We start from the raw sequence: 13,055 nt of genomic DNA, 5'->3' as shown, positions 1-13,055 counted from the left end.
CCAGGGAGCTTTATCATTCCAGGTCCTGGGCCCCTTCCCTCCCAGGAGCTTCACCTTGTAGGAAGCAGAAATGGCTCAGAGGCAGCTGGTTCTGGAGCTGGAACCTGGGTCTCTGTCCACTTCTTTGGATCAGGTCTGAGTAGGAACTAGGACTACTCACAAGATTTATCATGCTGATGGGACTGTGTGTGAACCAGGAGCTTGGAAAGCAGTACAAGGGAAGGGTGCCCGGAACCTCAGAACCATGACTGCTACTTAAAAAAAAAAGTTTTTTTTGAAAGAACTTTTCCATTGCATGTGATCATTTCAGGGCCTCACTTATCTTATCTTCCCTCTGCCTGTCCGATTCTCTCCCGCCCCCACATCCGAGGGAAATCACCACCTCAGGGGTAGCTGCCCAAGTTACCTACCCCAGGCTGCAGGCCAGTGCCAGGTTTCCAACCCCCGGCTGTGCCCCTCGTCCTGCTCTCCTTTCCTCCCCCATGGGGCAAAATCCAATTAAACTAACAAAACAAAAAGTAGGTAGCTGAAATGATTCATTGTAATAGCAGAAAAAAACAATGCTCATTCCTGGGAAATAGGGTGCATGTTTTAAATCCAATTGCTCTAGTGTTATTGATGTTGTTTTTTTCTGAGACAGGGTTTCACTCCCATTGCCCAGGCTGCAGTGCAGCGGCATGTTCTTGCTCACTACAACCTCTGCCTCCTGGGCTCAAGCCATTCTCTTGCCTCAGCCTCCCAAGTAGCTGGGACTACAGGGACACACCACCATACATGGCTAATTTTTGCATTTTTAGTAGAAACAAGGTTTCAACATGTTAGCCAGGCTGGTCCAAACTCCTGGGCTCAAGTGATATGCCCACCTCGGCCTCCCAAAGTTCTGGGATTGCAGGTGGGAGATGTTGAAAAATGCGCGCTTTGAATGAAGCAACCTTCCAAATGGGCTTTGTGTGAGCAACATGGCTGTTTGTTCACCTGGGTGCAGGTGGGCTAAGGCCGAAAAGGGCATTAGCAAAGGGCAGTGGGTTAGGAGTTGGTTTTATAGGTTTGGATAGTTTTTTGGGGGGTGGGTGTTGCAGAGTAAGTTCAGTTACAGTGGTGGGGGGTAGGGGCAAAGGCGTATACATGACCACAAGTTCAGTTACAATGGCAGGGTTGGGTGAGAGGTATTTACATTATCATAAGAACAGTTAAGATGGCAGGGCTGGGTGAGGGGCTTGTCTGGAGAAGTGATCAGGGACAATGGCGAACGCAGGCAGTGGGTAAGAGACATCAGCTGAGGCAAGCAGGACTTCAGACTTTCAGGCTTCAGGCTTGCATATGGAGACCTGACGGGAGCCCCCGCACCCAGCTTGCTCTAGTGTTTTAACCACTTTTAAGATTTTCTGCGGTCGGATGCTACATATGATTCTTTTTTTTTTTTTTGAGATGGAGTCTCACTCTGTAGCCCAGGCTGGAGTGCAGTGGGGTGATCTCGGCTCACTGCAACCTCTGCCTCCCTGGTTCAAGGGATTCTCCTGCCTCAGCCTCCCAAGTAGCTGAGATTACAAGCACTAGCCACCACGCCCAGCTAATTTTTGTACTTTTTAGTAGAGACGGAGTTTCACTGTGTTGGCCAGTCTGGTCTTGAACTCCCGACCTCATGATCCGCCCACCTCGGCCTCCCTAAGTGTTGGGATTACGGGCATGAGCCACCGCACCTGGCCACATATGATTCTTATCAGACCCCAACACTAGCCTTTGGGTTGGGGGTTTCCGCACTATAGTCCCTTCAGTGGTTGCCAGAGAGGTGTTACACCAGAGGGGTCCTGATGCAGACCCCAAGAAAGGGTTCTTGGATCTTGCACAAGAAAGTGTTCAGGGTGAGTCCACAGAGTAAAGTGAAAGCAAGTTTATTAGAAAAGTAAAGGAATGAAAGAAAGGCTACTCCATAGACAGAGCAGCCCCGAGGGCTGCTGGTTGCCCATTTTTATGGTTATTTATTGATTATATGTTAAACAAGGGGTGGATTATTCATGCCTCCCCTTTTAGACCATACAGGGTGACTTTGTTTTTGTAAACTGTCATGGTGCTGGTGAGAGTGTAGCAGTGAGGATGACCAGAGGTCACTCTTGTCGCCATCTTGGTTTTGGTGGGTTTTGGCTGGGTTCTTTACTGCAGCCTGCTTTATCAGGAAGATCTTTATGACCTGTATCTGGTGCTGAACTCCTATCTCATCCTGTGACTGAGAATGCCTTAGCTGACATTGAGATACCACCTCACGACAGTTAGAATGGCGATGATTAAAAAATCTGGAGACAACAGATGCTGGAGAGGATGCGGAGAAATAGGAACACTTTTACACTGCTGGTGGGAGTGTAAATTAGTTCAACCATTGTGGAAGACAGTGTGGCGATTCCTCAAGGACCTAGAAATAGAAATTCCATTTGACCCAGCAATCTCATTACTGGGTATATATCCAAAGGATTATAAATTGTTCTAGTATAAGGACACATGCACACCTATGTTCATTGCAGCACTGTTTACAATAGCAAAGACTTGCCAACAATGCCCATCGATGATAGACTGGACAGGGAAAATGTGGCACATATACACCATGGAATGCTATGCAGCCATAAAAAACGATGAGTTCGTGTCCTTTGTAGGGACATGGGTGAACCTGGAAACCATCATTCTCAGCAAACTGACACAAGAACAGAAAATCAAACACCGCATGTTCTCACTCATAGGTGGGTGTGGAACAATGAGAACACATGGACACAGGGAGGGGAGCATCACACACTGGGGTCTGTCATGGGGAACTAGGGGAGGGACAGCGGGGGGTAGGGAGTTGGGGAGGGTTAACATGGGGAGAAATGCCAGATAAAGGTGATGGGGATGGAGACAGCAAACCACATTGCCATGTATATACCTATGCAACAATCCTGCATGTTCTTCACATGTACCCCAGAACCTAAAATGAAATATATATATAAAAGAATGCCTTAACTGTCTCAGAATGCAGCCCAGTAGGGCTCAGCCTCATTTTACCTGGCCCCTAGTCAAGATGAAATTGCTCTGGTTCAAATGCCTCTGATAACTTCAGCCTCCCAAAGTGCTGGGATTACAGGCACGAGCCACCATGCCCCACTGAGTTCCTTAATTTAATTTAGTTAATTTTTTTTTTGAGACAGAGTCTCAGTCTGTCAAACAGGCTGGAGTACAGTGGCATGATCTCGGCTCACTGAAACCTCCACCTTCAGGGTTAAAGCAACTCTCGTGCCTGAGCCTCCCAAGTAGCTGGGATGTGCAACCACATCCAGTTAATTTTTTGTACTTTTTAGTAGAGATGGGGGTTTCACTATGTTGGCCAGGCTGGTCTCAAACTCCTGAACTCAAGTGATCCACTCGCCTCAGCCTTCCAAAGTGTTGAGATTACAGGCGTGAGCCACCACACCTGGCCGAGTGCCTTTTTTTTTTGGAGACAGAGTCTCATTCTGTTTCCCAGGCTGGAGTGTAGTGGCACCATCTTGGTTCACTGAAACCTCCATCTCCCGGGTTCAAGCAATTCTCCTGCCTTAGCCTCCCGAGTAGCTAGGATTACAGGTGCCACCATTTCCCGCTAACTTTTTGTGTTTTTAGTAGAGACGAGGTTTAACCGTGTTAGCCAGAATGGTCTTGATCTCCTGACCTCATGATCCGCCTGCCTTTGCCTCCCAAAGTGCTGGGATTACAGATGTGAACCAGCGTGCTTGACCAAGTGATATTTTTACAGAAAAACTATTGCACCTGGGCAACATGGTAAGATCCCTGCTCTAAAAAAATAAAAAAATAATTTAGCCAGGCATGGTGGCGAACACCTGTAGTCTCAGCTGAGGCAAGAGGTTTGTTCAAGCCCAGGAGTTGGAGTTGGAGGCTGCAGTGAGCTATGATTGCCCCACCGCACTCCAGCCTGGGTGACAGAGCCAGACTCTGTCTCTGAAACAAAAGCAACAACAAACCAAAATTATTATTTTTTAAAATGTTCCCCAAGTGCCACCACCTCTATGAGCCTTCCCCTTCTGAGACCTGGGTTTCCTCTTCTGTGCCCCCATCACACTGTACATGCATGTATTTATTTATTTTTTCATGAGATGGAGTTTTACTCTTGTTGCCCAGGCTGGATTGCAATGGCACGAGCTCGACTCACTGTAAACTCCACCTCTCAGGTTCAAGCGATTCTCCTGCCTCAGGCTCCAAGTAGCTGGGATTACAGGCATGCGCCACCACACCTGGCTACTTTTGTATTTTTAGCAGAGATGGAGTTCTCCATGTTGGTCAGGCTGGTCTCGAACTGCCGACTTCAGATTATCTGTCCTCCTCGGCCTCCCAAAGTGCTGGGATTACAGGCGTGAGCCACTGCACTTGGCCTTTTTTTTTTGATCTGGAGTGCAATGGTGCGATCTTGGCTCACTGCAACCTCTACCTCCCAGGTTCAAGCAATTCTCCTGCCTAAGCCTTCTGAGTAGCTGGGATTATAGGCACCCGTCACCACACCTGGCTAATTTTTTTAGTTTTAGTAGAGATGGGGGTTTCACCATCTTGGCCAGGCTGGTCTTGAACTCCTGACCTCATGATCCACCTACCTTGGCCTTCCAAAGTGCTAGGGTTACAGGTGTGAGCCACTGTGCTCGGCCGCATGCATCTTTGTGAGAGCATCTCTCAGGCCGCTGGGGTTATTTGTTTAAATGTCTGTCACCCAAGTAGACTTTTAAAACCCGAGGGCAGGGACTATGGTTTGCTTATTGCATCTCTGGCATTTAGCACAGCGCTTGACTGCAGGAGTTAATTGGGCCATCTGAAAAGGTCTCGTAGGTGCTTCTTGCTTCTGTGAATTGGGGACATAAGTGTGTGATGGTGTCAGAGGTGTTTGAACCAGAGCAACTCCATCTTGAATAGGGGAGGGGTAAAACAAGGCTGAGATCTACTGGGCTGTATTTTTCGGAGGTTAAGGCATTCTTAATCACAGTCACAGGATGAGATAGGAGGTGCACAAGATCCAGGTCACAAAGACCTTGCTGATAAAACAGCATGTAGCCAGTCCTGGTGGCTCACGCCTATAATACCAGCACTTTGGGAGGCTGATGCGGGTGGATCACCTGAAGTCAGGAGTTCATGACCAGTCTGACCAGTATGGCGAAACCCCGTCTCTACTGAAAAATACAAAAATTAGCCTTGTGTGGTGGTGCATGCCTGTAGTCCCAGCTACTCAGGAGGCTAAGGCATGAGAATCGCTTGAACCGGGAGGCAGAGGTTGCAGTGAGCCGAGATAGCACCACTGCTCTCCAGTCTGGGTGATAGAGCAAGATTTAGTCTCAAAACAAACAAACAAACAAACGCAGCGTGTGGTAAAGAAGCCAGCCAAATCCCACCAAAACCAAGATGGCGACCTCTGGTCATCCTCACTGCTTATTATATACTAATTATAATTCATTAGCATGCTAAAAGACACTCCCACCAGTGCCATGACAGTTTACAAACGCCATGGCAACATCAGATCCTATACGGTTTAAAAAGGAGAGGAACCCTCAGTTCTGGGAATTGCCCACCCCTTTCCCAGAAAACTCATGAATAATCCACCCCTTGTTTAGCACATAATCAAGAAATTAATCATAAGAAAAGCCAACCAGCAGCCCTCGCGGTGGCTCTGCCTATGGTGTAGCCATTCTTTATATTCTTTCTTTTTTTTTTTTTTTAATATTTTTTTGTCTTTCTTTTTTTGGTTGTCGTTGTTTCTTTTCTTTTCTTCTTTTTTTTTTTAGATGGAGTTTCATTCTTGTTGCCCAGGCTGGAGTGCAGTGTCGCCATCTCGGCTCACGGCAACCTCCGTCTCCTGGGTTTAAGTGATTCTCCTGCCTCAGCCTCCTGAGTAGCTGGGACTATAGGCATGTGCCATCATGCCTAGCTAATTTTGTATTTTTAGTAGAGACGGGGTTTCTCCATGTTGGTCAGTCTGGTCTCGAACTCCTGACCTCAGGTGATCTGCCTGCCTCGGCCTCCCAAAGTGCTAGGATTACAGGCATGAGCCACCATACCTGGCCTATTCCTTTACTTTCTTAATAAACTTACCTTCATTTTATGGACTCACCCCAAATTCTTTCATGTACGAGATCCAAGACCTCTTTTGGGGTCTGGATCAGGACCCCTTTCTAGTAACAATAGGGTGGGACATGGAGAAAAACAGCAGCAGCCAGTTTTTTTCCTGCTGTTTTCTCCTTGGCCAATGAAAACAGACTGTCCTGTCATAGGAAGGGTGACCTGCACCCTGTGTTTGGTCTCCTTTGCCCTACCAACGTGTTAACAGTAGCTTTTGAGGCTGGGCATGGTGGTTCATGCCTATAATCCCAGCACTTTGGGAGGCCGAGGCAGGTGGATCACAAGGTCAGGAGTTTGAGACCAACCTGGCCAATATGGTGAAACACCATTTCTACTAAAAATATAAAAATTAGCTGGGCAAGGTGGCGCATGCCTGTAATCGCAGCTACTTGGAAGGCTGAGGCAGGAGAATTGCTTGAACCCGAGAGGTGGAGGTGAGCAGTGAGCTGAGATTGAGCCATTGCACTCCAGCCTGAGTGACAGAGCAAGACTCCATCTTGGAAAAAAAAAAAAAAAGAATAAATGCCAAAATTGTCCTGTGTGAAACAAAATCCCAATCAGGTATATTTTTGGTTTGAGAGCTGGGACAACCATGGTGCAATGACACAAAAAGCCTTAATGGTGGCAACCCCCGCCCACCTTCCTCATGTATTTGCCTATATCCTGGAGGCCTCCAGTCCAGACAAGTCTGAAACAGAGAACAAAGGCAGCAAATGCCTCCTTTTGAAGTTAAAGTTGTGAGAGACTGGAGTTAGGAAAGAAAGACTTAGAAAATACAGAAACATTTCTCTGCCCCCTGTCCCCACTCTACCTGAGACCTTTGAGAAGAGTGAGGAGTATGTATTTGGAAGCAAAGAATGTGTGAGCAGACTAGGGGAAGTTTCTGTTCCCCTGCTTAGGTCAAACCCTAATGGAAGAGGTGGGTTGGTAACGCTGATGGGTAAGAGAACTCATTTCTTTCTTTCTTTTTTTTGAGACAGAGTCTCACTCTGTTGCCCAGGCTGGAGTGCAGTGGTGCAATCTGGTTCACTGCAACCTCTGCCTCCTGGGTTCAAGCGATTCTCCTGCCTCAGCCTCCCCAGTAGCTGGGACTACAGGCATCTGCCACCACGCCTAGCTAATTTTCGTATTTTTAGTAGAGATGGGGTTTCACCATATTTTCCAGGCTGGTCTCGAACTCCTGATCTCGTGATCCACCTGCCTGGGCCTCCCAGAGTGCTGGGATTACAGGCATGAGCCACCATGCCCGCTCTCTCTCTCTCTTTTTTTTTTTTTTGAGACAGAGTGTCACTCTGTTGCCCAGGCTGGAGTGCAGTGATGCGATCTTGGCTCACTGCAACCTCCACTTCCCAGATTGAAGCAATTCTCCTGCCTCAGCCTCCCAAGGAGATGGGATTACAAGCATATGCTACCACGCCCAGCTAATTTTCATATTTTTGGTAGAGACAGGGTTTCACTATGTTGGCCAGGCTGGACTCCTGACTTCAGATGATCACCTGTTTCGGCCTCCCAAAGTGCTGAGAGTACAGACATGAGCCACTGTGCCCCGCCTGAGAACGCTTTTCTTAAGTCTGGTGCCCTGAGAGCAGAGCAGGCCTCTGCTTCCTTGTTCCTTCTGGGGTTCTCTGGCAGCCTCCACAGTGTCCCTTGAGACCTACCAGCTGCACAGCCACAAAGCAGAGGTAGCTCTGAGGCGTGTACAGATGAGCAAATAAATACCTTCAAACAGCCCCACCCCATCCCTCAGCTCAGAGGGAGTGAGTGTGAACAGTCCAACAGTAAGTGAGCTGGCTTCTCTCTTGCAAGCACAGACACAGAGAATCCGCCCCCAGAGCTATGGCAGAAAGGGGCACTCCTCAGCAGAGGGGGCAGGGTCAGTAGTCACTTCAGGAATCAGATGAGGGCACAGCGTGTCTCCGTGGAGGTGAGGAGGGCTGAGGGTCTGCCTGGGGGCCAGACGGTGAATGTGACAACAGGAGTGGGGAACCAGAACAGGAAGGCACAGGTGAAGGCATTCCTTTTTGATGCCACCTTGAGTGAGCAGAACATTTCCCGTGCTAACCAGAGGGTTCTTTTTCTTTCTCTCTCTATTTTTTTGAAACGGAGTTTTGCTCTTGTTGCCTATGCTGGAGTGCAATGGCGTGATCTCGGCTCACCGCTACCTCTGCCTCCTGGGTTCGAGTGATTCTCCTGCCTCAGCCTCCCAACTAGCTGGGATTACAGGTGCCTGCCACCATGCCCAGCTAATTTTTTATGTTTTTAGTAGAGATGGGGTTTCACCATGTTGGCCAGGCTGGTCTTGAACACCTGACCTCAGGTGATGCACCCACCTCGGCCTCCCAAAGTGCTGGGATTATAGGCTTGAGCCACCGCACCTGGCCGGGGTGTTACTTCATTGATTACGATGTCCTGAGTAGGCTGGGGAGGCAAGAAATTTATCTGCATTTAATTATCTTGTTTTGAGCAAACATTTCCTTTTTGATCTTTTGTGTGTCACAGGAAACCTGCGTGACAGTAGAGCTTGGGTCTACCTGTGTCCTTTAGGAGCAGGCTAGGCCCGTATGTGGCGTGTGTGCTAGCTAAAGCTGCATGGTTCTTCCATGTTCCCATAGATTGCAGCCAAGCGATAGCCAGTATGACCCCGTCACCCTGTAAGACAGATCACTGCAGTTAAAATCCTCCAAAGAGGCCGGGGGCGGAGGCTCACGCCTGTAATCCCAGCACTTTGGGAGCCTGAGGCGGATGGATCGCAAGGTCAGGAGTTCAGGACCAGCCTGGCCAAGATGGTGAAACCCCGTCTCTACTAAAAATACAAAAAGATTAGCTGAGGGTGGTGGCAGGTGCCTGTAATCCCAGCTACTCGAGAGGCTGGAAGCAGAGAATCGCTTGAAGCCGGGGGCAGAGGTTGCAGTGAGCTGAGATCGCGCCCCTGCACTCCAGCCTGGGTGGCAGAGCAAAACTCTGTCTCAAAATGAATAAAAAAATAAAAATAAAAAGTCCTCCAAAGAATTCTTGTTTAATGAAAGCCAGCCTTATAACGGCCTATAGGTTCTGAACTCATCGCCCTCCCTTTCCCACTTAGTCACTCCATTCCATCCCCTGGCCTCCTTGCACACCCTCAAGCAAATCAAGATCTGCTTCAGGGCCTTTCCACTTGCTAGGCCTTTTGCCTGGAGTCTCGTTCCTTCACATTTAAACAGCTCACTTCCTTAATTCCTCCAGGTCTCTGTATCAGAGAGGCCCTCCGTGAGCACTCTCTACTTGTATCTGGTGCTTCCCGTTCCTCTTACCCCACCTTACTTTCCTCCCTGTTTTTTTTTTTTTTTAAGATGGAGTTTTGCTCTTATTGTCCAGGCTGGAGAGCAACGGCGCAATCTAGGTTCACTGCAACCTCTATGTCCCAGGTTCTCCTGCCTCAGCCTCCTGAGTAGCTGGGATTACAGGTGCCTACCACCACACCCTGCTAATTTTTGTATTTTTAGTAGAGATGGGGTTTCGCCATGTTGGCCAGGCTGGTCTGGAACTCCTGACCTCAGGTGATCCACCCACCTCAGACTCCCAAAGTGCTGGGATTACAGGCGTGAGCCACCATGTCCAGCCTTTTCCCTAGTTCTTATCACCACTTGATATGCTATATATTTACTTGTTTCTTTCAATTTTTAAATTTAATTTATTTTAACTTTTTAGAGATAAGGTCTCATTCTGTCACTAAGCCTGGAGTGCAGTGGTGTGATCATAGCTCACTGGAGCCTCGAACTCCTGGACTCAAGTGATCTTCCAGCCTCCCCAGTAGCTGGGACAACAGGTACACACCACCATGCCTGGCTTATTTGTTTCTCCTCCACAAGACCACACTCTAAGAGGTAAGGGACTTTATTTTATCTCCAGTGCCTGGCACCATAAATACCTGTTAAATGAGTGAGTGAGTGGATCAGTATCCAAGGGGGAGGAGACAAGACCACAAAAAATGACTAAAGAGAGGCCTCTCACCGATCTTGGTGAGTGCAAGCTAGTTCAGTGCTGGATTTGATTTATTAAAAAAAAAATGCTGGGCACGGTGGTTCATGCCTGTAATCCCAGCACTTTGGGAGGCTGAGACAGGTGGATCACCTGAGGTCGGGAGTTCGAGACCAGCCTGACCAACATGGTGAAACCCTGTCTCTGCTAAAAATGCAAATAAATAAATAAATAAATAAAAAGCCCGACGTAGTAGTGCATGCCTGTATTCCCAGCTACTCAGGAGGCTGAGACAGGAGAATCGCTTGAACCCGGGAGGTGGAGGTTGCAGTGAGCCGAGATCCAGATCATGCCATTGCACTCCAGGCTGGACAACAAGAGTGAAACATGGTCAGGAAAAAGAAAAAGTCCAGGTGCAGTGGCTCACACCTGTAATCTCAGCACTTTGGGAGGCCAAGGCAGGCAGATCACCTGAGGTCGGAAATTCGAGACTAGCTTGACCAACATGGAGAAACCTCGTCTCTACTAAAAACACAAAATTAGCGGGGCGTGGTGGCTGTGTCTGTAGTCCCAGCTACTCAGGAGGCTGAGGCAAGAGAATCACTTGAACCCGGGAGGCAGAGGTTTCAGGGAGCTGAGACTGCTCCATTGCACTCCATCCTGGGCAATAAGAGCAAAACTCTGTCTCCAAAAAAAAAAAAAAAAGAAAAGAAAAGAAAAGAAACATGTATCTTACACTTTAGGGATGTGGAAAATTTGTCTTTGTTGCAGATACAAGTGGCTGGGCCTGATGTGAAGCCTGCCTGCGCATGTCCTGGTGTTCAATACACACACAATAATGCTACATTCCAGGAGAGATAAAGCAATGAAAGAGAAATTCCGTCTAGACATTCTCCAGTGGTTATTAATAGCAATTAGGTGTGAGAGCAAGAATGGAAAGAGTCACAGTCGGAAAGACCCTTATGTTCCAGAGCAAACTCTGGTACAGTCAGGATTACAACACAGGCCTTCTAATTCCCAGATCAAGTTCTTTCTACCACACCTTGGATGAGACATCTCACTTCTCCTAATTTTATGCCATTCTGCTGGGTTAGAGCTCTGCATTCCCAAACAACTGTTCTTCCACTACAAATTCCAAAGCAGGAGATTATCATTCCACTGCAGAATCAGCTAGATAATAGATAGTCTCAGCAGGCTAGTCTACAGTCATTAAGCTTTGCTGAATTTTACTTGTGCATACATTAATAATTGTAATGGGTGATAATTGAGACAGAATCCAAATTAGCCTTGCTTGTTTGTTTAAACACAACTTGTTACATTACCACCCAACTTTGCACTATTTGTTTTGTTAGTTACAATCATAGTATTTCAGAGCTGGCAGGGACCTTAAGGATGGACTAGGTCAGTGTTTTTGTCTTTTTGAAATGGGATCTTATTCTGTCACCCTGGCTGGAGTGGTATCATCACAGCTCACTGCTGCCTCAACCTTCTGGGTTCAAGTGATCCTCCCACCTCAGCCCTCTGAATAGCTGGAACTGTAGGTGTGCACCATCATGCTTGGCTAATTTTTTTTATTGATTATTTTTTTGAGATGGAGTCTCGCTCTGTCGCCCAGGTTGGAGTGCAGTGGCACAATCTCAGCTCACTGCAACTTCTGCCTCCTAGGTTCAAGCAATTCTCCTGCCTCAGCCTCCCAAGTAGCTGGGATTACAGGCACATGCCACCATGACTGGCTAATTTTGACATTTTTAGTAGAGACAGGTTTTCAGCATGTTGGCCAGGCTGGTCTCAAACTCCTGACCTCAGGCGATCCAGAGTGCTGGGATCACAGGAGTGAGCCACTGTGCCCGGCCAATTTTCCTTTTTGTTTGTTTATTATTTATTCTCCAGCCCCCATTTTAAAGAAACTAAGTGGGCAATGTGTTCATGCCTGTGGAGAGCAACCTGGGACAGAAAAGTGGGGACAAGATCTCAGCTCATGTAAGTCTTTTTCAATCAGAGCTAGTTCTTCCTTTAGATCCAGCCCATTAAAATAGCCAGGAGAGTTTGGGATGTTATTAAATGTCATGCTTTTCCTAAAGGAATTTGAGGAGTGGGCAAGGTCCTTTCCTCCCTATGATGTGTGTGTGTGTGTGTTTTTTAGAGATGGGGTCTTGCTATGTTGTCCAGGCTGGACTTGAACTCCTGGACTCAAGCAATCCTTCTGCCTCAGCCCCTCCACCTCCCCAGTCGCTGGGGCAACAGGTGTGCACCACTGTGCCTGCCTCCTCCCTGTGATATTTTAAAGGAGGGTGGGGAACTTGGTTGTGCACCTGGATGAGAGCTGCAGGAAGGAACTGTCTCGGATATGAAAGCTCAGAATGTAAATGACCTGCCAGGGAGCTGTTTTGACCCGAAACTGGGGCCTAATGTCAGTCTCTAGTAAGACTCAATTAATGAAAGACCTTTTTTTTTTTGAGACGGAGTCTCGCTCTCTTGCCCAGGCTGGAATGCAGTGGTGTGATCTTGGCTCATTGCAACCTCCGCCTCCCGGGTTCAAGCAATTCTCTGCATCAGCCTCCTGAGTAGCTAGGATTACAGGTGCCCACCACCATGCCCGGCTAATTTTTGTATTTTTAGTAGAGACGGGGTCTCACCATCTTGGCTGGGCTGGTCTTGAACTCCTGATCTCGTGATCCACCTGCCTCAGCCTCCCAAAGTACTGGGATTACAGGCCTGGGCCACCATACTGGGCAATAAAAGACATTTTTTTAAACTATGGGGAGGGGAGGGGGTTGGTAGAGAACCCAAGGGAAAGACAGCTAATATAAGGGAAACTACTTTTCCTAAAAGACATTTCATATAAAACAAACAAAAAATAAAACCAAAAAACAAAAGGAAGAAAGGAAGGAAGGAAGGAAGAAAGAAAGAGAAAAAAAAGCAAGAACTGCCAAGACTGCCTCTTTCTTCTTCTTCCAAAAGCTCCAGCTCCTGGATTGTGGATT

The sequence above is a fragment of the Aotus nancymaae genome, unplaced genomic scaffold (assembly GCF_030222135.1).
Source record: "Aotus nancymaae isolate 86718 unplaced genomic scaffold, 86718_ANA_hifiasm-v0.15.2.pri h1tg000039l, whole genome shotgun sequence".
NCBI lineage: Eukaryota > Metazoa > Chordata > Mammalia > Primates > Aotidae > Aotus > Aotus nancymaae.
The sequence above is the reverse complement of the archived record's forward strand: the minus strand, read 5'-3'. Positions refer to the sequence as shown.